Raw genomic sequence first — 26,575 nt, 5'->3', positions numbered from 1 at the left:
TAGTCCATAACAGGAATGAAAATGGCTACGACTACACAAGGAGTGGACAGGATTAGTGACTCAACTGGTGAGGAAGCAGGCCGTGAGGCATATTAGTATGAGAATCTGTGGAGTCCCTAATCACTGGCCACCATAATGCAATGCCCCTCAGTTTGCTGTGCACCTCTCTGCTCCAGACTTCATGACCAACTCATTCACATCAACACTTTTGGATACCTGGGCCAGAGAAATAATAGGGATGCTGCAGGATGAGCTCGAATGGTGTTAGCAGGACACATTGCCCTGTTCCTGTTGCTTCTAGCTAATGCAGCAGATTCCTAAGTCAGACATCGATCGATGTTGTATCCTGTTCGGACATAACGGTTCATATCGTGTTAGAACAATTACATTTGGGGATGCACAGAGAGACAAATACCCATATACAAGATTAAAATGGCGTGAATTATAAAAATATATCAGATAATGTGAAGTGCATTGTAACTTAGGTCACCAAAGTATCCTCAATAGGTTTTCTTCTTCCTCCCCCTCCCTCTCTAACTCAGTGTACCCCCTGGTTCCGCATTTGTAGTGGACAGAGCCTGATTGGCAGCAGAGCCCATTGGCCCTGTTGGTTTGGTCAGTAAACCCCGGGCAGATTCATGTCTGGATGGCCCAGACATTCTAAGGATCTTCCTGCAAGTAGACTCTCCTCAGTGTGAACATGCAAGGGTCGGAGGGGGTAGGAATGGTGGAGGATCCAGCCATGTTTAGAGTGTCCGGAAAAAGGTCCCTTGAGGGGATTCTCCTGGCTGGGTACCTCCTGGAACTGACCTGTCTCCTTGAGAGGCAGGAGCACTGCCAGTGATCATGCCAGGTTCTCCGTGCCACTGTTGCCATGTCTTTGGTCCTGACAAAGTGGCTGGGGCGATGGAGTGTACGTCTGCAGGAGACCATGAGGTTGCTGGATCTGGTTCTTCACAGCAGCCTCCAATCTATGCATGGATACAGCCAGACAATGGCGTGATTTGCTGCATTACTATAGCTCCTGATTTTTCCCAAAAACCTGTCTGATGCTCCTTTCCTCCTTGTGCTTGTGGATCAAGTCTCTGACGACCGCCACCACAGGGTTGTCTCTTGCCTGGGGCTGAACAAATGCGAGGTCTCCAGGAGTTGTCCGAGTGCCAGCGATCTGGAACATTACTCCCACAGCCAGCTATGGAGACATCAACATGATGTGCTAACCAGCTCGTACTCCCAAACTTTCCTACTTTTTTCCTTAGTGATTGAGGAATTCCCTTCTGGCAGACCAACCCATTTCTCTAACAAGGCTACCGCTATCCACCTGTTACCATAGAACATAATAGAAATGGCGTCAGGGACAATAGTTCAAAATGCTGTGTGATGAATGACACTGACAGCAGAGTTAATTGAGAGGTGCTGTGAAGTAAAGAGTGATGCTTATTTGGTTGGCGGGACATGGTTGTCTCGGCATTTCTGCAGGAGCAGACCCAAGTCTTCTCCTGTATGGGGTGAGGAGCCTAATGTCAAGCGCCTGTCCTGGTGTTTTCTGTCCTATTAGGAGCTACATTCCCTCTTGCAATGAGAGAGAAAAAATGGGATTGGGTGAGGAGAAAGTAAGTTGCCCCATTGTTAGGGGAAAGTGAGGACTGCAGACGATCACATTCTCCCTCACCTTCATCCACCTATAGCTTTCTCAGCTCTCTTGCCCCAACCCCACCCCCATCCCATTTATCTCTCAGCCCCCGGCCCACAAGCCTCATTCCTGATGAAGGGCTTATGCCCAAAATGTCAATTCTCCTGCTCCACAGACGCTGCCTGACTTGCTGTGCTTTCCCAGCAACACACTCTCAACTCTGCCCCATTGTTAGTGCTGGTACAGGTGATTGAATGGTGATGAGTTGTCCCTGACGAGTGAGTGAATCGGCAGGGCAGAGCAACACATCCAAGATAAACATTGTGGAACTAAGCAGCCCTGTTGTATATCTGGTAATGCGTAATGAAAGAGGATTAATTAATAGCATCGGGAGGTAATGAGAGTGAGTGAGGGAAGATGCTGCATGCAGTTGTGAGAGTGACAGTGCATGATGCTTGCTGAGAGATGGGCATAGTGTCCAAGATAGATTGAGAGTAGATAATGTGAGTTAGCAAGAGACGTGTATTGCATTTACCATGGCAAAATGGAGGAAGACATTGACCTTCTTCCTACATTGCTGGTCACTCCTCCAGACTGTAGAAACACAGCTGACCTGGGTGGTGATTGTGGACCAGGCTGCCAGGTTCTGATGGCGTGACCACCTGTGTTGGCCCTCCAGAAAGAGAATGGTCTACCTCTGGACCATTGTGTTTATCAAGACCTCCAGATGCTCACTGAGGAATCACAGTGTCATTTCATCTCTGTCCAATATCTTTAGAATGATTGCACATCGCCAAGATAGAGTCTTGGAGATGAACAATGCAGAAACAGATCCTTTGGTCCAATTCATCCATGCCGACCAGGTATCCTAAATTAATCTAGTCCTATTTTTCAGCATTTGACTTTTCTCACTCTAAAACCTTCCAATTCATATACCGATCTAAATGCCTTTTAAATTATGTAATTGTACCAGCCTTCATCACTTCAACTGGCAGCTGATTCCATAGATGCACCACCCTGTGCATTAAATGGTTGACCCTCCAGTATTGGACTTCCCCACCCTGGGGAAAAGACCTTGACTATTCACCCTATCCATGCCCCTCATTATTTTATAAACCTCTAAGGTCACCCCTCAGTCTCCAAGGGAAAATAGCCCAGCCTATTCAACCTCTCCCTATAGTTCACTCCTCTAACCCTGTCAACATCCTTGTAAATTTTTTTCGGAACTCTTTCAAGTTCAACTACATGTTTACTTTAGCAGGGAGACCAGAATTGAACACAGTATTCCAAAAGTGGCCTAACCACTGTTCTGTTAAGCCACAGCATGATGCCCAATGCCTATACTCAATGTAATGACCAATAAAGGAAAGCATGCCAAACGCCTTCTTCACTATCCTGTCTACCTGTGGATCCACTTTCAAGGAACTATGAACCTGCACTCAAAGGTCTCTTTGTTCAGCAACACTCTCCAGGACCTCACCATTAAGTGTATAAGTCCTGCCCTGATTTGCCTTTCCAAAATACAGTACCTCACATTTATCTAAATTAAACTCCATCTGCCACTGTACATAGTGCTCATCTGGATGCTCAACATCCTTTAAGTATGGCATTGTTGTCTTTTGGAGAATATCCAGTGATTTATAAGTTGACAAGTTTGCAAGGAATGGCAAATGCAGTTAGAATCATATAAAAGGAGTGCCATCAGGATGGTATAGATAATTAATGAAATGAGTTTGATAAGATGTGGCTCAACACTTTGCTCAGCTTAATGGAATGAAATCCTCTCTGAAACTCAACAAAATGAATAACTCATCAAAATAACATGCAGTTCTAATTTTAGACTTGATTTGAAGGCTTTCTGCCTTTTCCTTTTCCTTGTGTAAGTATCTCACTACATTTGCTGCTGGCACACTCTGTCTTTTCTTTTGTGATGTTAGTTCTTGTCTGTATCACTGGTTGATCTTTTAATTTATTTAACAAGTTTTGGTCCCCTGCTTCATTCCAAGTACTGTTTCAAAGTCCCGACCTGACCCTCCCTTCACCAGAAAAATTCAGCCGGTACTGATTTGCTCAATTGTTCCTTTTAATTCCATTGTTGTTGCCCTGGCCTCAATAAAAAAAGTATTTCACTGTTGGCCAGAGGTTGCTCACACATAAAGACAGTAGCTGTGAACTGAAGTTACTTGAGCCCTAGTTGCTGGCTCGGGCTGGCTCGAGCTGGTTCAGTTCTGAGTGATGTTGTAAGGGGGAAGTCATTATTTAGTGGAAGAGCAATGAGGTAATTCTAAAAGGTGTCCTTCGAGTGAGCATATAGTGGAAAGGTGCCAGTGCTTGGGTGAGCTGACAAGAAGAGCTACCAAGAACAAGATACCACAGTTTGGGAAGTTAAGGTGAAAGGATAAAAATGAAGGATTTCAGTGTGCCACTAGTGAAAACTCCAAACAGCAACCTTCATGCAACCCCATACTTGGGTGTACCACTACCCACACTGGAAGAAGTGCCTGACCAGCATAATCTTCTATTCTCAGATATTCACTTTTGTTGACTGTTCTAGGAACATTAAGCTTATAGTGATGTAGTGATGAATTGCATGCTTGCCGTTAACTTTTTTCTAACCAAATGGTGTGAATTGTATGTCTACTTTAACTAAACTAATTAAGGTAATGGTTATTTGATCTAGATTTGACTCTTATCCTCTTTATGCCGAGTCAATAGCTATAGTCAAGGGAGGCAACCAGGCAACACCACCTTGGCCATATTCATGGTATGGTTGTCATTTCTGCTCCCTTAAATCCAGCTAGATATGTCAGAATTGAATTTTGTCATTCACTACGATGCAAACACGATTCCTTGGTTCTGATATCATCTGTTTAAACTGGTCAGTATTTCAAGAGCATCCTGGATTGCAAAATTAATCTTTTCTCTCTTGAAAACCTCTTCTTAAATTCCCTCCTCTGTGCGCTGCACTCTCAATTTCAAGAATAATTGAGGACCTTGGGTGCTTTCCTTTCACAAAGATTAAGACAATCGAACCAGCTGCCTTACATCTCCTAGCCCACTGAGCTGATCTTCCTTTTACATTCCTGCCACCGTAATCCCGAACTCTCATCTTTCTCTGCTGTTTCTCTTCTCCCCCAGTGCTCTCTCTGAGATCATAATATGCATGAGATCCACCTCCTATTTCCTCATGTCGATGTTTACAAAACTGCTAACCACGCAGCTTCCCCGCTTGGCTAATACTTTTCACCCACTCCCATTTATCTCTCCACTCCCTTGGCCCACAAGTCTCATTCCTGATGAAGGGCTTCTGCCTGAAACGTCGATTCTCCTGCTCCTCGGATGCTGCCTAACCTGCTGTGCTTTTCCAGCTCCACATTCTCGACTCTAATCTCCAGCATCTGCAGTCCTCATTTTCTCTTCAGGTGTTGATCTTCTCTCTTTTAAAACTGATGTCATCACATTTCAAATATAACCCTTGTCTCCAACATCTTTGCAAACCACTACCACATTTTCAACTTTTTTTTTCTGCAATATCCATGAATGTATTTATTTCCCAAGGTTATGCCCAACTTTCCCAGAAGTGTATGTCTGAATCGTTTAGATCAAGTTTTTTCCTTGTCATGGCACTAAATCAGCTCTTGCCAAAGTCAAAATCTATGTCCTGTGGTAAGCATTCAGGAACGAACCAGGGAGCTGGTTCTTGTATACATGGTAATCTGCAACCTGCAATGAAAAAGGACCATCGCACCTACCCGAACCTTATACATCATTGGCCCTGACCTTGCATCGACCAAGCCTCTTACCTATGCTGGGCCATTTTTGGGGTTCCCACACCAAACTTTGTCCTCTGATGGAAACTTGCTTGGTGGGGTCTGGCATGTGGCATTGGCTTTCTTAATGTCATTTCACCCTCATCATCCAGGCACAGAAAGATCAGATTTAACCTGGTGTGGAGTCTTCTTCCTATTAGGAACTCTGCAGGAGCTATCCTTGTAGTTGCATGAGGGATGGGCCAATAGTCAAATGGGAACTGGGACAGTTTGGTATCTAGTGAAGCTGTAAGTTGTTTGTTTAAGGCTGCTTTCAAAGTTTGGACTGCTCTTTCTGGCAGACTAACCGATGATGGATGGTATGGTGCTACTCTTCTATGCTGAATGCCATTTGACTAGAGGAAATACTCAAATTCTCTGTGGCAAGTGATGGCTTATTGTCTGTGACCAACACTTCCAGGAGCCTGTATATTGCAAAAGATGTTTGCAGCTCTTCTTTCATCATCCCCATTATAGCTGAATGGACTCAATGCACATCCAACCACTTTGAGTCAGTGTTCACAATGACTAAGAGCATTGAGCCAATGAAAGGGGTGACACAGTCAACATGTGACCGGGTCCAGAGTTTAATTGACCATTCCCACAAATGTGGGGAGCTGCTGGCAGTACTTTTTGTCCTTATTGGCACTCTGGGCACTGCCCCCAAATGCAGCTATGTCTACATTCAATCTGAGCCATCAGACATAACCTCTTGCCAACATTTTCATTTTGGACACCCCTGGAGGAGTTCGGCCAGTATCTGGCAGTGACCTTTATTTGGGACAATCATTATTGCTTCCCATAATAAAATGCTGTCTCTATGGTGATCTGGTCTTGCTGGGTCCGGGAAGCTTTCAATTTCAATTGTGCTGGCTCTTTTGTTTCTCCCATCACCACTTGTTGGTTTATTTTTCCTGGGGCTGGATCTTTTTGTATGTGCCCTGCATACTTCTGGGAATCCTCACATAACTGCAATTGCATGTATGCATGGCTCATGTCTAGCTTCATGAAGAATACACCCCTACCCCAGGTCAACATGCAAGGTAGCCTTGGTTCATTTGATACTTCCTAGACTTCCTGAAAAACCTCCAGGTATTTAGTTAGTACTCCACTCAGGTAGCCATTTCTAATCAAGAAATATTTAGCCAATCAAAGAGAATCAACCAATTTCACCCATCAGGCTTTGGCCCATGCCTTTTACTAGGAGAAAGTGAGGACTGCTGGAGATCAGAGTCGAGAATGTGGTGCTGGAAAAGCACAGCAGGTCAGGCAGCATCCAAGGAGCAGAAGAATTGGCATCTCAGGGATAAGTTCTTCATCAGGAATGAAGGGCTCTTGCCCAACACGTCAATTTTCTTGCTCCTTGGATGCTACCTGACCAGCTGTGCTTTTCCAGCACCACACTCTTGACCCATGCTTTTTACTACAATTAGTGGTAACTGAACCAGCTGCTTCCGAAATGAGACTGGAACTAAAGTTGTACCCTTAATTTGTAAAGGTTCTCTGATACAGTTTCTCAGTCTGGCCACAGTCTTACACAAACTTATGGGTTGGAGTCCAGGGCAAGTTTTGTTAAAGACTGGTTCTGCAATCACTGTTACAGTTACGCCAATGTCAACCTCCATTAGAAGTGGGAAACCATTTAACCAGAAGTTTATTTTGATTGGCTCTGGTATGAATATTGTTAAGCAATTTACCTATTCCAAGACAGATGTAGGTGGGCTTTCTAGGGTGTTCACTCTCCTGGATATTGTCCTATGAGTTAGAACATAGAACATTACAGTGCAGTACAGGCCCTTCGGCCCTTGATGTTGCGCCGACCTGTCATACCAATCTGAAGCCCATCTAACCTACACTATTTCATGTATGTCCATATGCTTATCCAATGAAGACTTAAATGCACTTAAAGTTGGTGAATCTACTACTGTTGCAGGCAAAGCATTCCATACCCTTACTACTCTATGAGTAAAGAAACTACCTCTGACATCTGTCCTATATCTATCACCCCTCAATTTAAAGCTATGCCTCCTCGTGTTCGCCGTCCCCATACTTGGAAAAAGGCTCTCCCTGTCCACCCTATCTAACCCTCTGATTATCTTATATGTCTCTATTAAGTCACCTCTCAACCTTCTTCTCTCCAACGAAAATAGCCTCAAGTCCCTCAGCCTTTCCTCATAAGACCTTACCACCATACCAGGCAACATCCTAGTAAATCTCCTCTGCACCCTTTCCAAAGCTTCCACGTCCTTCTTATAATGTGGTGACCAGAACTGTACACAATACTCCAAGTGCGGCCGCACTAGAGTTTTGTACAGCTGCAGCATAACCTCATGGTTCCGGAACTCGATCCCTCTATTAATAAAAGCTAAAACATTGCATGCCTTCTAAACAACCCTGTCAACCTGGGTGGCAACTTTCAAGGATCTGTGTACCTGGACACCGAGATCTCTCTGCTCATCTACATTACCAAGAATCTTACCATTAGCCCAGTACTTTGCATTGCAGTTACTCCGACCAAAGTGAATCACCTCACACTTGTCCGCATTAAACTCCATTTTCCACCTCTCAGCCCATCTCTGCAGCTTATCTAGGTCTTTCTGTAACCTACAACATCCTTCGTCACTATCCACAACTCCACCGACCTTAGTGTCATCTGCAAATTTACTAACCCACCCTTCTACGCCCTCATCCAGATCATTTATAAAAATGACGAACAGCAGTGGGCACAACTGACCCTTGTGGTACACCACTAGTAACTGGACTCCAGGATGAATATTTCCCATCAACCACCACCCTCTGTCTTCTTTCAGCAAGCCAATTACTGATCCAAACTGCTATATCTCCTACAATCCCATTCCTCCACATTTTGTACAATAGCTTACTGTGGGAAACCTTACCGAACGCCTTGCTGAAATCCATATACACCACATCAACCAGTTTACTCTCATCTACCTGTTTGGTCACCTTCTCAAAGAACTCAATGAGGTTTGTGAGGCACGACCTACCCTTCACAAAACCGTGCTGACTATCCCTAATCAAATTATTCTTTTCTAGATGATTATAAATCCTATCTCTTATAACCTTTTCCAACACTTTACCAACAACTGAAGTAAGGCTCACTGGTTTATAATTACCCGGGTTGTCTCTACTCCCCTTCTTGAACAGGGGAACCACATTTGCTATCCTCCAGACTTCTGGCACTTTTCCTGTAGACAATGATGATTTAAAGATCAATGTCAAAGACTTGGCAATCTCTTCCCTGGCTTCCCAGAGGATCCTAGGATAAATCCCATCAGGCCCAGGGGACTTATCTATTTTCACACTCTGCAGGATTTCTAATACCTCTTCCTTGTGAACCTCAATCCCACCTAGTCTAGTAGCCTGTATCTCAGTATTCTCCTCGACACCATTGTCGTTTTTTAAAGTGAATACTGTCGAAAAATATTCATTTAGTGCTCCCCCAGCTCCTCTGAATCCACACACAACTTCCCACTACTATCCTTGATTGGCCTTAATCTTACTCTCATCATTCTTTTATTCCTTAAATACCTATAGAAAGCCTTTGGGTTTACCCTGATCCTATCCACCAACAACTTCTCATGTCTCCTCCTGGCTCTTCTGAACTCTCTCTTTAGGTCTTTCCTGGCTACCTTCTAACCCTCAAGCGCCCAAATTGAGCCTTCACATCTCATCCTAACATAAGCCTTCTTCTTCCTCTTGACCAGAGATTCCACTTCCTTCATAAACCACGGCTCCCATGCTCTACAGCTTCCTCCCTGCCTGACAGGTACATACTTATCTAGGACACACAGGAGCTTTTCCTTGAATAAGCTCCACATTTCTAATATGCCCATCCCCTGCAGTTTCCTTCCCCATCCTGTGCTTCCTAAATCTTGCCTAATCATATCGTAATTGCCTTTCTCCCAGCTGTAACTCTTGCCCAGTGATATACACCTATCCCTTTCTATCACTAAAGTAAACATAACAGAATTGTGATCGCTATCACCAAAGTGCTCACCTAGTTCCAAGTCTAATACCTGGCCGGGCTCATTACCCAGTACCAAATCTAATGTGGCTTCGCCCCTTGTTGGCCTGTCTACATACTGTGTCAGGAAGCCCTCCTGCACACACTGGACAAAACTGACCCATCTATAGTACTCGTACTATAGTGTTCCCAGTCAATATTTGAAAAGTTGAAGTCCTTCATGACAACTACCCTGTCTCTCTCACTCCTATTGAGAATCATCTTTGCTATCCTTTCCTCTACATCTCTGGAACTATTTGGAGGCCTACAGAAAACTCGCAACAGGGTGACCTCTCCTTTCCTGTTTCTAACCTCAGCCCAAACTATCTCATTTGACAAGTCCCCAAACATCATTTCTGCAAATGCAATACTGTCCTCGATCAACAATGCCACACCTCCCCCTCTTTTACCATCTTCTCTGTTCTTACTGAAACATCTAAACCCTGGAACCTGCAACAACCATTCCTGTCCCTGCTCTATCCATGTGTCCGAAATGGCCACAACATCGAAGTCCCAGGTACCAACCCATGCTGCAAGTTCACCCACTTTATTCTGGATGCTCCTGGCGTTGAAGTAGACACACTTCAAACCAACTTCTTGCTTGCCGATGCCATCTTGCGTCCCTGAAACTTGATTTCGGACCTCCCTACTCTCAACCTTTTCTATACTCAACCTACAATTTTGGTTCCCATCCCCTTGCTGTATTAGTTTAAACCCACCCCAACAGCCTTAGCGAATGTCCCCCCCCCAGGATATTGGTACCCCTCTGGTTCAGATGAAGACCATTCTACTTGTCGAGATCCCACCTACCCCAGAAAGAGCCCCGATTATCCAAGAATCCAAAAGCGTCCCTCCTGCACCATCCCTGTAGCCACGTGTTCAACTCCTTTCTCTCCCTATTCCTTGCCTCACTAGCACGTAGCACGGCAACAAACCAGAGACAACAACTCTGTTCATCCTAGCTCTAAGCTTCCATCCTAGCTCCCTGACTTTCTGCCTTAAATCCCCATCTTTTTTCCTACCTATGTCGTTGGTGCCTATATGTACCACGACTTGGGGCTGCTCCCCCTCCCCCTTCCCCTTATGGATCCCAAAAACACGATCAGCAACAACCATTCCTGTCCCTGCTCTATCCGTGTCTCCGAAAAAAAAAATGTGGGCGGCACGGTGGCACAGTGGTTAGCACTGCTGCCTCACAGTGCCAGAGACCCGGGTTCAATTCCTGCCTCAGGCGACTAACTGTGTGGAGTTTGCACGTCCTCCCCGTGTCTGCGTGGGTTTCCTCCGGGTGCTGCGGTTTCCTCCCACAGTCCAAAGATGTGCAGGTCAGGTGAATTGGCCATGCTAAATTGCCCGTAGTGTTTGGTAAGGGGTAAATGTAGGGGTATGGGTGGGTTGCGCTTCGGCGGGGCGGTGTGGACTTGTTGGGCCGAAGGGCCTGTTTCCACACTGTAAGTAATCTAATATAATCTAATCTAAAACATCACGAACCCTGGTACCTGGGAGGCAGCACATTAACCATGAGTCTGTCTCGTCCCCACACTATGGAGTCCCCAATGACTACTGCTCTGCTCTTCTTCCCCCTTCCCTTCTGAGCAGCCAGACTCTGCACCAGAGCCCTGTGCCCCACTACTTTCCCCTGGTAAGTGCCCCCTCCAACAGTATCCAAAACAATATACTTATTATTGAGGGGATTGGCCACAAGGGATCCCTGCACTGCCTGTCGGTTCCTTTTCTGTCCCCTGACTGTAACCCACCTGCCTTTTTCTTGTACCTGAGGAGCAACTACCTCCCTGTAACTCCTCTCAATAACCCCCTCTGCCTCTGGAATGGTCTGATGTTCATCAAGCTCTAGCTCCAGTTCCCTAACGCAGTTTTCGAGGAGTTGGGTGCACTTCCCTTGGATGTAGTCAGCAGGGACACTAGTGGTGACCCTTATCTCCCACATTCTGCAGGAGGAACATTCAACTGCCCTCACCTCCATTCCCACAATTTTAAATTCCCAAAGAGACTGTTGATAAAATAAGGAATAAAAAATAAACACGTTACCTTACCAATCTGGCACACTGAACCTTTTTTTTTTGGTTCGAGGAGGAGGATGGGTGGGAGACGCAACCACACAAATATATGACTTCCCAGAAGTCCTTCGCTCCTCCCTCGCACTTCTCAGCAAATGGAGGCCCGACTCCTGAGGTAAATCCCTTTTAATGTGGGAAAACTCACCCTTCCCAGCATCCCTCGCTTCACCACTCCTTCTCTCCTCGCCGCTCTGGCAAAATGGAGGCCCGACTCGCTCGGTAAGTCCCTTTTAATGGGGGAATACTCACCCTTTCCGGCAGCCTTCACTTCACCACTCCTTCTCTCCTCGCCGCTCTGGTAAAATCAGTTCCCATACTCAATTCAGGCCTCTTTTGCTGTTTTGAGTCCACATACTGGTAAAAACTACAATGACTTGCCAACCTGGATCCTGAAGAAAATGTTAATCATTTGACTGTGGCTAGGCTTTGCTTTGGGGTTTTGCTGTGGACTGACCTAGGGTCCCTCTGTTCAGGATATGTGCTGAGTGAGGTCATGCAAAAGCCTTCACTCAATTGGTGCCCCCCCAAACCAAGCTGGAGATGGTTGTTTCTAACCCAACATACCTTATATTTCACAACATTATTTGAATTCTGAAAAAAGAATCTCTGCAATGTATTTTCTGAACCTGAACAGGCTATGCAGGTTCAGTGTTTTAAAACATTTGCAACAAAATATTGCTGCCCTTTTTTTTGTCAAATGGATTATCTCCTTTCTGGCATTCAGGTGTGCATTTCAGTCAATAATGGACTGATCACAGATCAAGACAAGGACATTGGAACTTTAAAAATCCAATGGTTCAGAATGTTTGTGACTTCCTGATATGCAATCAAGAGTGGCTGGAGTTTATATTACTTTGCTGCCTTTGTGTAATTAGACTCATTATGTCTGAAAGAAGTGCAAGAACATACGTGTTAAATTTTAACACTGCTGGCAGTTCTCTGTCATTTACCTTGCATTTTCACTTTCAATTAATCTATATTAATCAAATTTAATTCAAGTTCATTAATTCCTTTCTTGAATAAGCCACATACAAATATTTAAAAAGAATCAATAAACTTTCACAAAATAAATAGATATACGATTCCAAATTGTGTTAAATAATATCTAACAGTATTTTAACAATACTATTTTGAAACTATCCATGTTCAAATTGAAGAAGCAAAAGCTGTGTCTTTTGATGAGTGGGAGGAAAAAAAGGCTGCAGTCATTGACTGTCCAAACTCATGTAAAGAATAATTATATGGATAAGGCACCTAAAAACTGTTTCTGACATCATGACACTCCAACACATCTTGATACCTTCAAGAAAGGAGTTCAGTAAACTGGGCAAAATGTCAATTATGTTGACCTATAGGCCAAATTATTTTAGCAAGCCTGCCAGCGTTCTGATTGCATGATAATCTGAGAAGGTCTCAAACCAATCCAAGCTTAAAGAGTGACAATGAATCAAATGTTTTATTTTAGTTGTGCTTCATACACAGATGCTTATCCGAGCACATCATTTGGTGAGCATATGCCATTGGCTTCAAGATCGTGGCTGTGGAAGAGAATCCCTGTGTTTGCTACGTCTGAAAGCACGATGCAAATAGGTGAAAGAGATTTATAAGACATTTCAATTTATTTTGTTGTACATTGGATGAGTTTGAACCGACAGTTAAAAGCTTTGTCAGTTTGTGATAGAAAGAACCTTTTGTATAGTAATTGGATTGAATTTTTAATGTCTTTGTCGGTAATATTCTCCCTGAAGATTTTTAGAGATGTGAAGAGAGGGATAGGACATCATATCTTCACAGCATTAAAATGATAACAAACACCAGGTAACTGAGACAATGCAAAATTCACTTCTAATCCTAAAAAGAGATCTTGGCCTGAATTTTCCTAAAACAAATCCCTTTTCTCAGGCAGTGTTCTGGCTGTTTGACAAGTGAAAGTAAACTGCATATAAAAACGGGGGCTGTAACTTTCCTCTCCTGATCCTACAATGAGTCTGATTTGTACATCAGAATTGTGTCCCCCAGAATTAAATGAAGCACATGGGATTAAGTGGTAGATGGGGACAGTTCTGGCCTTTTCTCCAGGTAAACTGGAGTTAATCCCATTTCCACCTATTTCCTTTAACTATAATGTCCTTTTGCTGCTTAGGTAATAAGAAAAATCACCCTTAAAGTACCATGATATCACCCCCCTCATAACGTTCACCATTGCTCAGCTTTACTACCCGCACTGTACAGTATGCTGCTAAGTAGTTGACCAACTCATCTTTACTCCACAGTATCAGGGCTTTGGGAGAGCAAGGGTTGAAGTGACATCTAATAAGGCAGAAATAAATTCAAAATACATCCACATCAGAAACTATGACATGCATTTATTGAATCAACATGTCCAATTCTTAGCTGCATTCTGGAGTATTTATTGCTAAGTGTTTTTCTTCATACACTTCTACAAGATGCATCATTTTCTGCCTGCAGCTGCAATAGGGGCAGTGTTGGAAAAATTTAGCTGCTGTGCTCCAAAGTCTGGAAGGTTCTGGCATGCTAAATTTGGCTGTCAGCCTCTGCTTGATGACTCTGTGTTGTTGTGTATCCCAAAGTCCATCTTGGAATAAAGGTGTAATAAATGGAGTCTCACAGGAGTACATACTGGGGCCTCAACTTTTTACAATTTACATCAATGACTTTGATGAGGGTGATAAAGGCATGGTAGCTAAATTTGCAGATAACAAAAGAAAAGTAAGAAAGTATGTTATGAAGAAAACACAAGAAAGTTGCAGACATCTATACATAGTTTGAGTGAAAGAGCAAACATCTGGCAGACAGAGTATAATGTGGAGAAATGTAAAGTTGTTCACTTTGCTAGGAAGAATGAAAAAAAGTGTATTATTTAAATGGAGAACAACTACAGAATGCTGATATGCAGATGGATTTCAATGGTCTTGTTCTTGAATCACCAAAAAGTTACGAGGCAGATACAGCATGTAATCAAGAAGACTCAGGAGATTCTGTATCCTTTATTATGAGATAAACAGAACATTAAAGAAACAATGTTACGCTTCAATTATACAAGCATTGTATGAGACCACATCATGATTAATGTCTGCAGTTTTGGTTTCCTTAATGAAGGAATTGTAGGTAGTTCAGAGGAGGTTTATTAGATTGATACCTAGAATGAATTTATTATCCGATGAGGATCATTTGGAGAGACCGGGCTTGTTTCCATTGGAGATCAGATGACTGAAGGGTGAATTGGTTGAAGTGTATAACATCCCTAATGGTTTTGTCAAGGTAGATGTGGAAAGAATGCTTCCTCTTCTAGGTCAATCCAGAACTAAGGAGCACTATTTTAAGTATAGGGTCCTCCTTTTTGGACAGAGATGAGGAGCAGTTTCCTCTGAGGGTAATATGAATTCGAGACTTTGCCTCACAAAGCAGTGGAAGCTGGGGTCATTGAAAATTTGAAGTCAGAGATAGAGTTTTGAATAAAAACAGAAAGCAGAATCCCTCCAAAAAATCCCTATTCATATATCCATCCAGATGCTTTTTAAGTGTTGCAATTGTACCAGCCTTCACCACTTCCTCAGACAGCTCATTCCATACACATACCACCCTCTGCATAAAAATGTTGCCCCTTAGGACTCTTTTCCCTCTCAACATAAACCTATGCCCTCTAGTTCTGAACTCCCACACCCTAGGGAAAAGACTTTGTCTATTTATCTTATCCATATCCCTCATGATTTTATAAACCTCCATAAAGGTCGTCCCTCAGCCTTGGCGCTCCAGGGAAAATGACCCCAGCCTATTCAACCTCTCCCTCTAGCTCAAATCCTCCAAACTTGGCAACATCCTTATAAATCTTATTTTTTAACCCTTTCAAATCTCACAACATCCATTGGACAACCTCAACAGGTTTGGCAGTATTTGTGGAGAATCAAACAAAGTGAACATTTTGCATAAAATATGACCCCTCTTCTTCAGGACTGCAGTGGATAACACTTTTTTAGGCAAGGGAATTAAAGGTTATTTGGATAAATGAGAATGTAGAGTTCAAAACAAAATCAGATCAACTGATCAAATTGAATGGCAGAAAAGGTTCGAGGGGCTAAGTGGCCTGTTTCTGGAGCTATTTCAGATGCTTGTAATGCACAGGCTGCTGTGATGACTGTGGACAAACCATAAGTTCCCCAGGGAGATATCAAAGATGTCATTTTGGAAATGGTTCTACTGTAAACTGCACATTTAATTCCAGGATAAAATGGAGCTTGGAGTCTATCCTGTCTAGGTTGGAAGTGATGGCAAATTGTATTCCCATTTCTGTGGACCCAAACCATGCTGCAGAATCTGCTTGCTGATGTAACAGATTCTATTGTAGCCAAACAAGTGACTACCTAACATGAGTGCCACAGTGAAAGCTCAGATATCTGACATACCTAGTCAGTTTGCTGCCATCAATGTATAGAGTAATGTTCAAGGGGGCTTGTACAACATCACAGCAGATCATCAAATTGCCTTTCATTTGATTATTAGGATTACTGGCTTGCCATTCTATGGGATTGGCAGTAAATCTATGAAGCACAAAGCTTGCACCACAATGGATAGCAGATTGTAGCATATTGCAAATATCTCCAGATCCACCCTGGAAGACACACAAAGGCTCATCACTATTATTCATTTCACAATGACTCAGAATGATGTTCTTGTCCTGAATTGAGCGGCTACAATGGTGGTTGCAACACATGATCAATTTCAATGGGATATCTTCCCCTAAAGTATAAATATCATGCACATTGTTCACTACAGAGAGAATTGCTCTCTGAATATTTTTGGTGATTAGTACCACTGATGAGAACTCCTTTCTCCCTCTCCAGCTTCTAGCAGCTTGTTCTGCTTTGCTTATTCTCATAGATATGCCAACTTCCAGGGATGCCCACTACTATATGCATATCTAGGAATAATTGTTTTATACAGAAGCCTTGAATTCAGAAAAAAAAATCCTTCAATGCTCTCACACCATGCTTTTCTGGACCTTTCGATAACATCAGGAACTTGTATGATTACATTCACGGAGTCAGAGATGTACAGCACGGAAACAGATCCTTCTGTCCAACTCATCCATACCGACCAGATATCCCAACCCAATCTAATCCCACCTGCCAGCACTCAGCCCAGATCCCTCCAAAACATCCCTATTCATATACCCATCCAGATGTCTTTTAAATGTTGCAATTGTACCAGCCTTCACCACTTCCTCTGATAGCTCATTCCATACACATACCACCCTCTGCGTGAAAATGTTGCCCCTTAGGTCTCTTTTCCCTCTCAACCTAAACCTATGCCCTCTAGTTCTGAACTCCCACACCCCAGGGAAAAGATTTGTCTATTTATCTTATCCATATCCCTCGATTTTATAAACCTCCATAAAGGTCATCCCTCAGCCTTGGCGCTCCAGGGAAAACAGCCCCAGCCTATTCAACCTCTCCCTCTAGCTCAAATCCTCCAAACTTGGCAACATCGTTGTAAATCTTATTTTTTAACCCTTTCAAATCTCACAACATCCTTCCGACAGGAAGGAGACCAGAAGTGCATGCAATAGTCCAACAGTGGCCTAACCAATGTCCTGTACAACCACAACATGACCTCCCAACTCCTGTATTCAATACTCTGACCAATAAAGGAAAGCATACTAAACGCCTTCTTCACTATCCTATCTACCTGCGATTCTACTTTCAGGAAGCTATGAATCTGCACTCTTTGTTCAGCAACACTCCCGAGTACCTTACCATTAAGTGTATAAGTCCTGCTAAAATTTGCTTTCCCAAAATGCAACACCCCACATTTATCTAAATTAAACTCCATCTGCCACTCCTTAGCCCATTGGTCCATCAGATCAAGATCCCTTAGCAATCTGAGGTAACCTTCTTCACTGTCCATTACACCTCCAATTCTGGTGTCATCTGCAAACTTACTAGTTATACCTCTTACACTCACATCCAAATCATTTATATTAATGACGAAAAGTACTGGACCCAGCACCAATTTATGTTGCACTCCACTGGTCACAGGCCTCTAGTCTGAAAAACAACCCTTAACCACCACCCTCTGTCTTCAAACTTTGAACCAGTTCTGTATCCAAATGGCTAATTCTCCCTGTATTCCACGAGATCTAACCTTGCTAACCAGCCTCCCATGGGGAAGCTTGTCCAATGCCTTACTAAAGTCCATATAGATCATGTCTACCGCTCTGCCATCAATCCTCTTTGTTACTTCTTCAAAATACTCAATCAAGTTTGTGAGACATGATTTCCCCATGCACAAAGCCATGTTGACTATCCCTGAACAGCCCTTGCCTTTCCAAATACATGCACATCCTGTCCCTCAGGATTCCCTCCTGCATCTTGCCCACCACCGACGTCAGACTCACTAGTCTATAGTTCCCTGGCTTGTCCTTACCATCTTTTTAAAATAGTGGCACCATGTTAGCCAACCTGCAGTCTTCCGTCACCTCCCCTGTGACTATCGATGATACAAGTTTCTCAGCAAGAGCCTCAGCAATCACTTCCCTAGCTTCCCACAGAGTTCTAGATTACACTTGATTAGGTCCTGGGGATTTTATCCATTTTTATGCGTTTCAAGACATCCAGCACTTCCTCCTCTGTAATATGGACATTTTTCAAGATGTCACCATCTACTTCCCGACATTCTATATCTTCCATGTCCTTTTCCACAGTAAAAACTGATGCAAAATACTTGTTTCGTATCTCTCTCATCTCGTGCAGCTCCACACAAAGGCCGCCTAGCTGATCTTTGAGGGGCCCTATTCTCTCCCTCGTCACCCTTTTGTATTTCTCCTTTGGATTATCCTTAACTCTATGTGCTAAAACTATCCTACGTCCCCTTTTTGCCCTCTTGATTTCCCTCTTAAGTATACTACTGCCTTTATACTCTTAGGATTCACTCGATCTATCCTGTCTATACCTGACATGTGCTTCCTTCTTTTTTCTTAACCAAATCCTCAATTTATTTAGTCATCCAGCATTCCCTATACCTACCAGCCTTTGCTTTCACTTTAACAGGAATATACCTTCTCTGGATTCTCGTTATCTCATTTCTGAAGGCTTCCCATTTTCCAGTCATCCCTTTACCTGCAAACATCTGCTCCCAATCAGCTTTTGAAAGTTCTTGCCTACTACCATTAAAATTAGCCTTCCTCCAATTTAGAACTTCAACTTTTAGATCTGGTCTGTCCTTTGCCATCACTATTTTAAAACTAATAGAATTATGGTCGCTGGCCCCAAAGTGCTCCCACACTGACACCTCAGTCACCTGCCCTGCCTTATTTCCCAAGAGTAGGTCAAGTTTCGCACCTTCTCTAGTAGGTACATCCACATACTGAATCAGAAAACTTTCTTGTACACACTTCACAAATCCCTCTATGGCAGTCCCAGTCCATGTTTAGAAAGTTAAAACCTCCTACCAAAAACCACCCGATTAGTCTTACAGGTAATTGAAATCTTCTTACAAATTTGTTTCTCAATTTCCTATTGACTATTGGGGGGTGTATAATACAATCCCAATAAGGTGATCATCCCTTTCTTATTTCTCAGTTCTACCAAAGTATCTTCCCTGGATGTATTTCCAGGAATATCCCCCCCCCCCCCCCCTCAGTACAGCTGTAATGTTATCTCTTATCAAAATCGCCACTTGCCCTCCTCTCTTGACATCCTTCCTGTAGCATTTGTATCCTGGAACATTAAGCTGCCAGTCCTGTCCATCCATGAACCACATTTCTGTAATTGTTATGATACCCCAGTCCCATGATCCTAACCATGCCCTGAGGTCATTTGCCTTTCCTGTTAGGCCTCTTGCATTGAAATAAATGTAGTTTAATTTATCAGCCCTACCTTGTTCTCTGCTTTGTCCCTGCCTGCCTTGAATATTTGACTTGCTTATTTTCTCAACTGTACAAGTCTCATATTGATCTCCTTCCTCACTATCTCCTTGGGTGCACCCCCGCCCCCACCCAACCACCACCCTCCCCCCCCCCCACCCAACCACCACCCTCCCCCCCCCCACCCAACCACCACCCTCCCCCCCCCCCACCCAACCACCACCACCCCCCCCCCCCCCCCCCATCTTACTAGTTTAAATCCTTGTGAGCAGCTTGAGCAAGCCTCCCTGCCAGTATATTAGTCCCCTTTCAATTCAGGTGTAATCTGTCCTTCTTGTACAGGTCACTTCTATCCCAGAAGAGATTCCATTGATCCAAAAATGTGAATCCTTCTCCCATATATCAACTCTTCAGCCATGCATTCATCTGCTTTAGTCTCCTATTCCTATCCTCATTAGCTCGCAGCAACAGGAGTAATCCAAATATTACTAGTATCAAAGACCTCCTTTTTGAAGTCCTGCCTAACTCTCTGTATTCTCTCTTCAGAATTTCATCCTTTTCCCTTCCTATGTCATTAGTTCGAATGTGCTGGTCCTTCTCCCCCTTGAGAACATTCTGCACCCTCTCTGAGACATCCTTGATCCTGGCACCAGGGAGACAACACACCACACTGATTTTTTGCTGCTGGCCACAGAAACATCTGTCTGTGCCTCAGACGAGAGAGTCCCCTAACACAATCGATCGTTTGGAACCCGACGTACCCCTCATTACATTAGAACCGGCCTTGATACCAGAAATTTGGCTGTTTGTGTTACATTCCCCTGAGAGTCCATCACCCCTACATTTTCCAAAACAGCATACATGTTTGAATTGGGGATATCCACAGAAGACTCCTGCACAACTTGCCTACTTTTTTACCTTCCCTGGTGTTAACCCATCCAAGTGATTGTAACTGGACTTTTCTCCCTTTTATAACTGCTATCCATCACACCCCCTTGTTCTTGTAACTTCCTTATTGCCTCTAACTGTCTCTCCAACCAATCCATTCGATCCGATCCGATAGAATTTGCAACCAATGGCATTTATTGCAGATATAATCCTCAGTAACCTGTAAACTCTCTTAAATGCCCACATCTGAAAGAAGATCATATCACTCTACTCAGGGTCATTTTTGCTTCTTCCAATCTGGAGACCCAGAAAATAGCACCATTTTATTCCTCTACAGAACACTACTCCAGGCTAACTAATACGTATGGCTTATATTTTTAAGTTTATATGTTTTATTGAGATATGTCCCTTGTTTAATCAAAAAAGAACCCACTCTACTCACTATTGCATACTTACAGCAAGGCCACACTTAAAACTATTTACTTAGCTGTTTCTGTGCTGTGACCTCTCAAAAACAGGTTCCTCCAAGATCAGTTGTTAATTTCACTGTTTGTTAATTCTCCTAGATGCACTCTGATGTCCAACAATACATGAATTCAACAGCAAATGCAGTAACTGCACAGGTTCATTGCTGTGTCAGTTAGCAGTGTGGGGTTCTTTCTCTCTCTCCTGCAATGACCTGACCAAGTGCTGCCTTTGTTTGTTCATCTTCCTTTTAAATGTGCCATTGTTTTGATTTTTTTTCCTAAAGTTCCAAAACAATGCAACAGTATATAAAACAATAATTGCTGCTCCTGGAATTCGAGGAAATCACTTCCAACACCTAAAGTACCTCAAAAAAGGAGAAGCCTGTTACAGCCAGAAATGTTTCCCGCCCTCCATCTTGGATTACCCAGAATCCTCTGTATCAACAATTGAAAGAAATCAACTGCAATAATCTGCAAGTATTTCATGATTCCTTTAAATATTCAGGTTTGCTTCCTGATGCTTATGGCACCTTCACTTTCATGAGGCTGATGTAATGCCTTGATCGCTGAGCTCCAAAATAGTATAATTGGCATTCACTTGGCACTGTAGGCTGGTTCCAATCATGATCTGTCTGTTCCGCATACTTGCAGAAGATTTTAGCTACACTGAAAGTTTGCAGAGAAAGCAAAACATGTTAAAGCCCACACAGAGTATTTGTCGGAAATGATCAATAGCTTGAATCTGTAGCTGTGCATCTCATGCCATTTTGATCCATGAATGGCACCCATTCTATCCAGAAATTGAACATATAATAAGACTAATTTCATGGTTGATAGCTTATGACCCATCTCTTTGCCCCTCACCACCTCCCTGATTTATCTGCCAGTTCCTTCCTCATTCCTACCGAGGGTCTAATACAATCCTCCCTCTATGGCAGTTCACTGTTGTGCCTGTTTCTTCTATGCAAATAGCACAATGATTTCACTACACTGCAAACTAATCCATTTTGGTCTAAGATATCTATGCTGTTATTGGAGCACCTTCAGGAGAATTTTTATTGATAGAACATTGGTGAAGAAACTATTGACATCAGATTTCTGCCTGAAAATCGATTCCTCTGAATTTCCTTCTGTTTCATTTTGCTCCTGCACACATCTGCCAACTGAGCATCATTAGCACTGTATTTAGGCAAAACGGATATTTCTACTCCATTATGTCCGAGGTTCAGTTAATGCATTCGTGAGGCCTTAGATGATTATTTCAATAGAAACCATTTGCAGCTTTAAGTGAAAAGTGCAGGAGGTGGGAATTAAGTTAACATGTTTACAGAACCAGTGCAGAGAAATTAGGATAAATGGCCTTCACATGTACCACAATTCTGTGATGTCCCAGAAAGTATTTTATCAATTATCTAAAAGAGCTAATACAAGAATAGAAACGTTTATCAGAATAGTTCAAACAAAATATTCATAAACATAATGGAAAGGATACTAATTAAATGTTCTCTATTTTCAGATGCTGGAGTAGGAAATGCTCCAGTGCTGGATCACCCAGTAACTGTGAATGTTCTAAGACCTAAAAGTGTTTCTGAGTTGGAGGATTGTATGACTGAAAGCATTGACCTACCTGGAAGTGTGCCAGACGTGAAGGAAAAAAGTGACAATTGCTCAACTTGTGCAATAAGAAACACTAACATTGATGAAAAATCTAATCAGCGTAAGTTCACTTTATTGAATTGCACAGCTGCTTTTGAAAGATTGTTAGAGACAATGAGGTAGAAAGTAAATGACAAAAAACAAATTTCAGAATTACAAATTCAATTATTGATTGTGGGGCTGCTGGAAAATTTGCATGCAATAGTTGTTTCAAGATTTTAATAAATAAACAATGCTAGTTGGACACTGCAACAAAACAAAATCATTCTGGAGTTGTTTCTGTTTGAAAAGATGGAGTTTTTAATCAAATCAGTACTGGTGCTTACACTTGCAGTATCGCAGGATGTCCAAAGATTTGAAGATCTGATCATGGAGTTGTTTCCATTCATCTTATTCAGCACCTGGAGGAGGAGGATCAAACTACGATGTGTGTGAAATTGTGTCGCAAGGTCAAAAGCAGTAGTAAGGTTCTTGAGATGTTTGAAATCTAGCTGTGACATACCTGCTAATTTATAGTTTAGTTCAATCTTACTCAATTTGATGACAATCACTCAGCAATCTCTAGTATTCAGTTTCTCATGTAACATAAGTCATCTTGATGTCTGCAATTTTCCTTCTATGTCACAAGCACATAGTCAAGTAAATGCCCATGCTTAGATCATTGGGTTTTCCAGGATGTCTTGTATTTTCCTCTCACACAGAACACGGGATCAGTAATGAAAAGGTAACTGGCATTCAATGTCAGAAGGGCAGTTCCATTTGAGGGTTTCTTTTCAACTCCATATTGTCTGTGAATACATCTGGCCCATTTAACGAACACCCAGGACATCAGCACAAATTGCTATTTCCGTGGACATCCATGCCTATCCCAAATTGATCTCTTTAGTTATCAGAGAATCCTCCAAAGATGGAATGATTTACAGCTTGGAGAAGCACACACAATGAGAAGTCTATCACAATCAAGGTAAATTATCATGCTAAGCAATGTTGCGGAAGAGCAAATACTCTGCCTCCACTGTTTTCGTTGTAGCATTGGATAATACGAATGGTCTGCAAAAGGCATAAAAGTTCTCTATCAGACTTATACAAAGGCAGTGAAGCCAAAGGATTACCCAAATATTTTATTGCAGAGTCCTGCAAGATACTTATAAGAACATAAGAAACGGAATCAAGAGTAGACAATTCAGCCCCTGGAGCCTGCTCCACCATTTAATACAATCATTGCCAACATGACTAAATTATGTCAGATAAGACTACTGCCTGGAGGTGGGCTAATGGCAGTGTCAGAGAACTGCCAGTGGGATAAAGACAGTAATGGTTTTAGTGAGTCTAAAGTATCAAAGATGGAATAGAGAGTGTACTTGAGCAGATCAATAGCTGCAGAATTGTTGTGGTGAATGGAGAGACAAAAGACGACCAGTTGGATTTTGAAAGTGCAATTCTAAGCCACATGGCAGATACCTATCTCCAGGGTGACAACAGAAGTAAATAAGACAAGGAGTGCAAAGGAGACGCTGAGTGGAAAGTGATAACAAGGAAACGATCAATGTTAGACTATATTGGAGAATCTTAAATGGGAGGTGGTGAAGATACCTGGAAGTTAGGAAACGGAAGGAAAGAGTGAGGAAAAGATCTTAATTTCTTCTGCTGCCAGGCAGCACTGACGAACTAAAATATTGGCCTTTGCAATTGGCTAGAGAGTTTGTTATTGCTGATGGAATTCTACCAATTGAGATGTGTTGGGATTAGAGGAGATTTCAGAGGTGTGGTCAGAAATTCCATTTTGCTGGATCCCTGACCCAAAAGAGGAGAACACTGCCTAATATGTTTCAATATTTAATGATTATCCTTTTGAAATTATTTTTATACCACCTATAAAACTCATTTTTTATTTTAGTTCCACAAGTTGCTTCTCCAAAAGAATCATTTATGAAGAGGCTTGGTTTAAGAATAAAACAGATGTCACCATTCAAACAATTCACTTTGAATGAACAGAATGACACTGCTTTAAACCAAGGTAATTCAGTAACTTAAATGACAATCACATATCTTAATATTTAGTGCATTCAAGTTGTCATTCTTTAAAGAGGTTTGAAGATTCTTGAAATAAAAAGTCCAGATTTTCTAGAGTAAGGGCATCCAGTGCTGTTTATTAAACTTATCATTTTACTTTTTAATACAAAAATGTTCGTCGATAAATTATTGAATGTGTAAACTGATAATGTGACAAGGATGCAAATAGGGCTTCTGGGACCTTGGTGAATTGTATATTTGATAGGTAGCACTTTAACCGATGAGATTGAAGAAGGGATGTCAACTGAAGGAGTAAATTCAATATCAGCTCAATCTAGGAAGAAAAGTAACAGGTGGAGTGAAAGATTAAAGCAAGAAAAAAAAGACAAGAAATAAATTTGATAGTTTTAGAATCTCCCAAAAAGTATTAAAATCTGAACAAATGAGACTCCATAAAAGTAATTGCTAATTTTGGTATCAAATGTTAATTGGCTATCGGTGACATTCGCCAGGTTGTTTAAGAGGGTAGGAGCAAATTACTGCAATTTGCTGTACTGAAAACAAAACATGGGTCAGGCAGCATCCATGGAGAGAGAGCAAGCTAACATTGAGTCTAGATGACTCTTTATCAGAGCTTGCCATTGATGCTGCCTGACCAACTGTGATCTCCAGCATTTTTCATTTTCTGTTTAAATAAAGTACTTATTTGGAGGTAAACTATAATGACACAGGGTAAAGCCTTCTGCTAATTTAAACCAGACACACAGAAAAGCTCACCTCACCTTGTAATCTGTAAAATTTTGAGTGACAAAGAAGTACCAAATGGTACCATTTAAAAGAAAAAAAAACAATTTATACTTAAACTTCAAGAAAAAAAAGAGAACATTATACAACAAATATCTACTCTGTAAACCTTCTTTGTCTTAACAATCTCCCACACTACAACACTATACTGATCTGATAAAACCCCGATTAGGTAAACAAAAAAATCAAATTTCAAAACCAGCCAGCTGTCTATCTTCTTCTGTAGATTTTCTTGGGTCTCTTCTTTGGTCTTCTCCTACACAGATTTCATTATGAATAGGAACCTTTCAGAGAGTGTCTCCGCAGGCAGTCTGTTGGTGCTCTTTGCTGTTCTGGCTACTGTTCAAAATGTCTGATTTTTATAACCCAAAAACCTCAGATCGGCTCATTGGTTTGATGTCAGACTTGCCAGCTTTCATTCTCTCTTAAAAGTACAGTACATGCCTACAACTTCATAACAAACCCCACAACTCTACAGACAACTCTGTGAAACTAATTTGTCAACTTGTACCTGGAAATATCTACTGCAATCTAAGTTGCGTACTCTTTCCCCATGTATTTTAAATTATTCTTTAGGTACTTATATAATCCCTTGTTGTTTTTTTTAATTAAGAATAACCCACTGTTCAGTGGATGGCCTTACATAGTTGCAATTCAAAATCTCTCTTTTATCTGTTCTGACAGATTTCTATTTAGCATGCTATCTACAGACAAGACTTGTTTTTTTAACATCCATTAAGATTATGGATGGGAGCACTTTATCTAAGTGATTTGGGCCACTTAAATTAATTATTTACTATTACAAAAATGCATAGAAATGTTCCCTGCTGTTGTATCTCCACTTATTTCACAAAGTGACTTGCTTTAACAACGCATTGATTTCCAAGAATTCGCTCTATGTTGGAAAGAGAAATTGCTGGTGTACAACATGCTTTACAAAATATAATTTACAAACTATTTTGATAATGAATGTTAGAGTAGATGAAGAAATCTGAATCCTACAACAACAATTGCAGCTCCAATCACTCCATTATCTTATTCTAGTTCCTGATAGGCCCATCTTCCTCTTCACCATAGCCTCATGGTTATGCCTAGCACCATGCATTTTCTATCTCTACAATTCCTACACAAAATCTCTTCACCCATCCCATTCTCTCTCCTCCTTTAAGATCCCTTTTAAAATGACCTCTTTGAACATATTTAAAACACCAGAATTAAGCAATATCTCATTGATTTAAGCTTAATTTTATTTGACTGAAAGCACTTAACAATGGCCCAGATGTTTCTCCAAGTCAAAGACCTGTTTAAATTCAAGTATGCC

This window comes from Chiloscyllium punctatum, chromosome 2, assembly GCF_047496795.1.
Source record: "Chiloscyllium punctatum isolate Juve2018m chromosome 2, sChiPun1.3, whole genome shotgun sequence".
NCBI classification, from domain to species: Eukaryota; Metazoa; Chordata; class Chondrichthyes; order Orectolobiformes; family Hemiscylliidae; genus Chiloscyllium; species Chiloscyllium punctatum.
Note: the sequence above shows the minus strand (reverse complement) of the source record.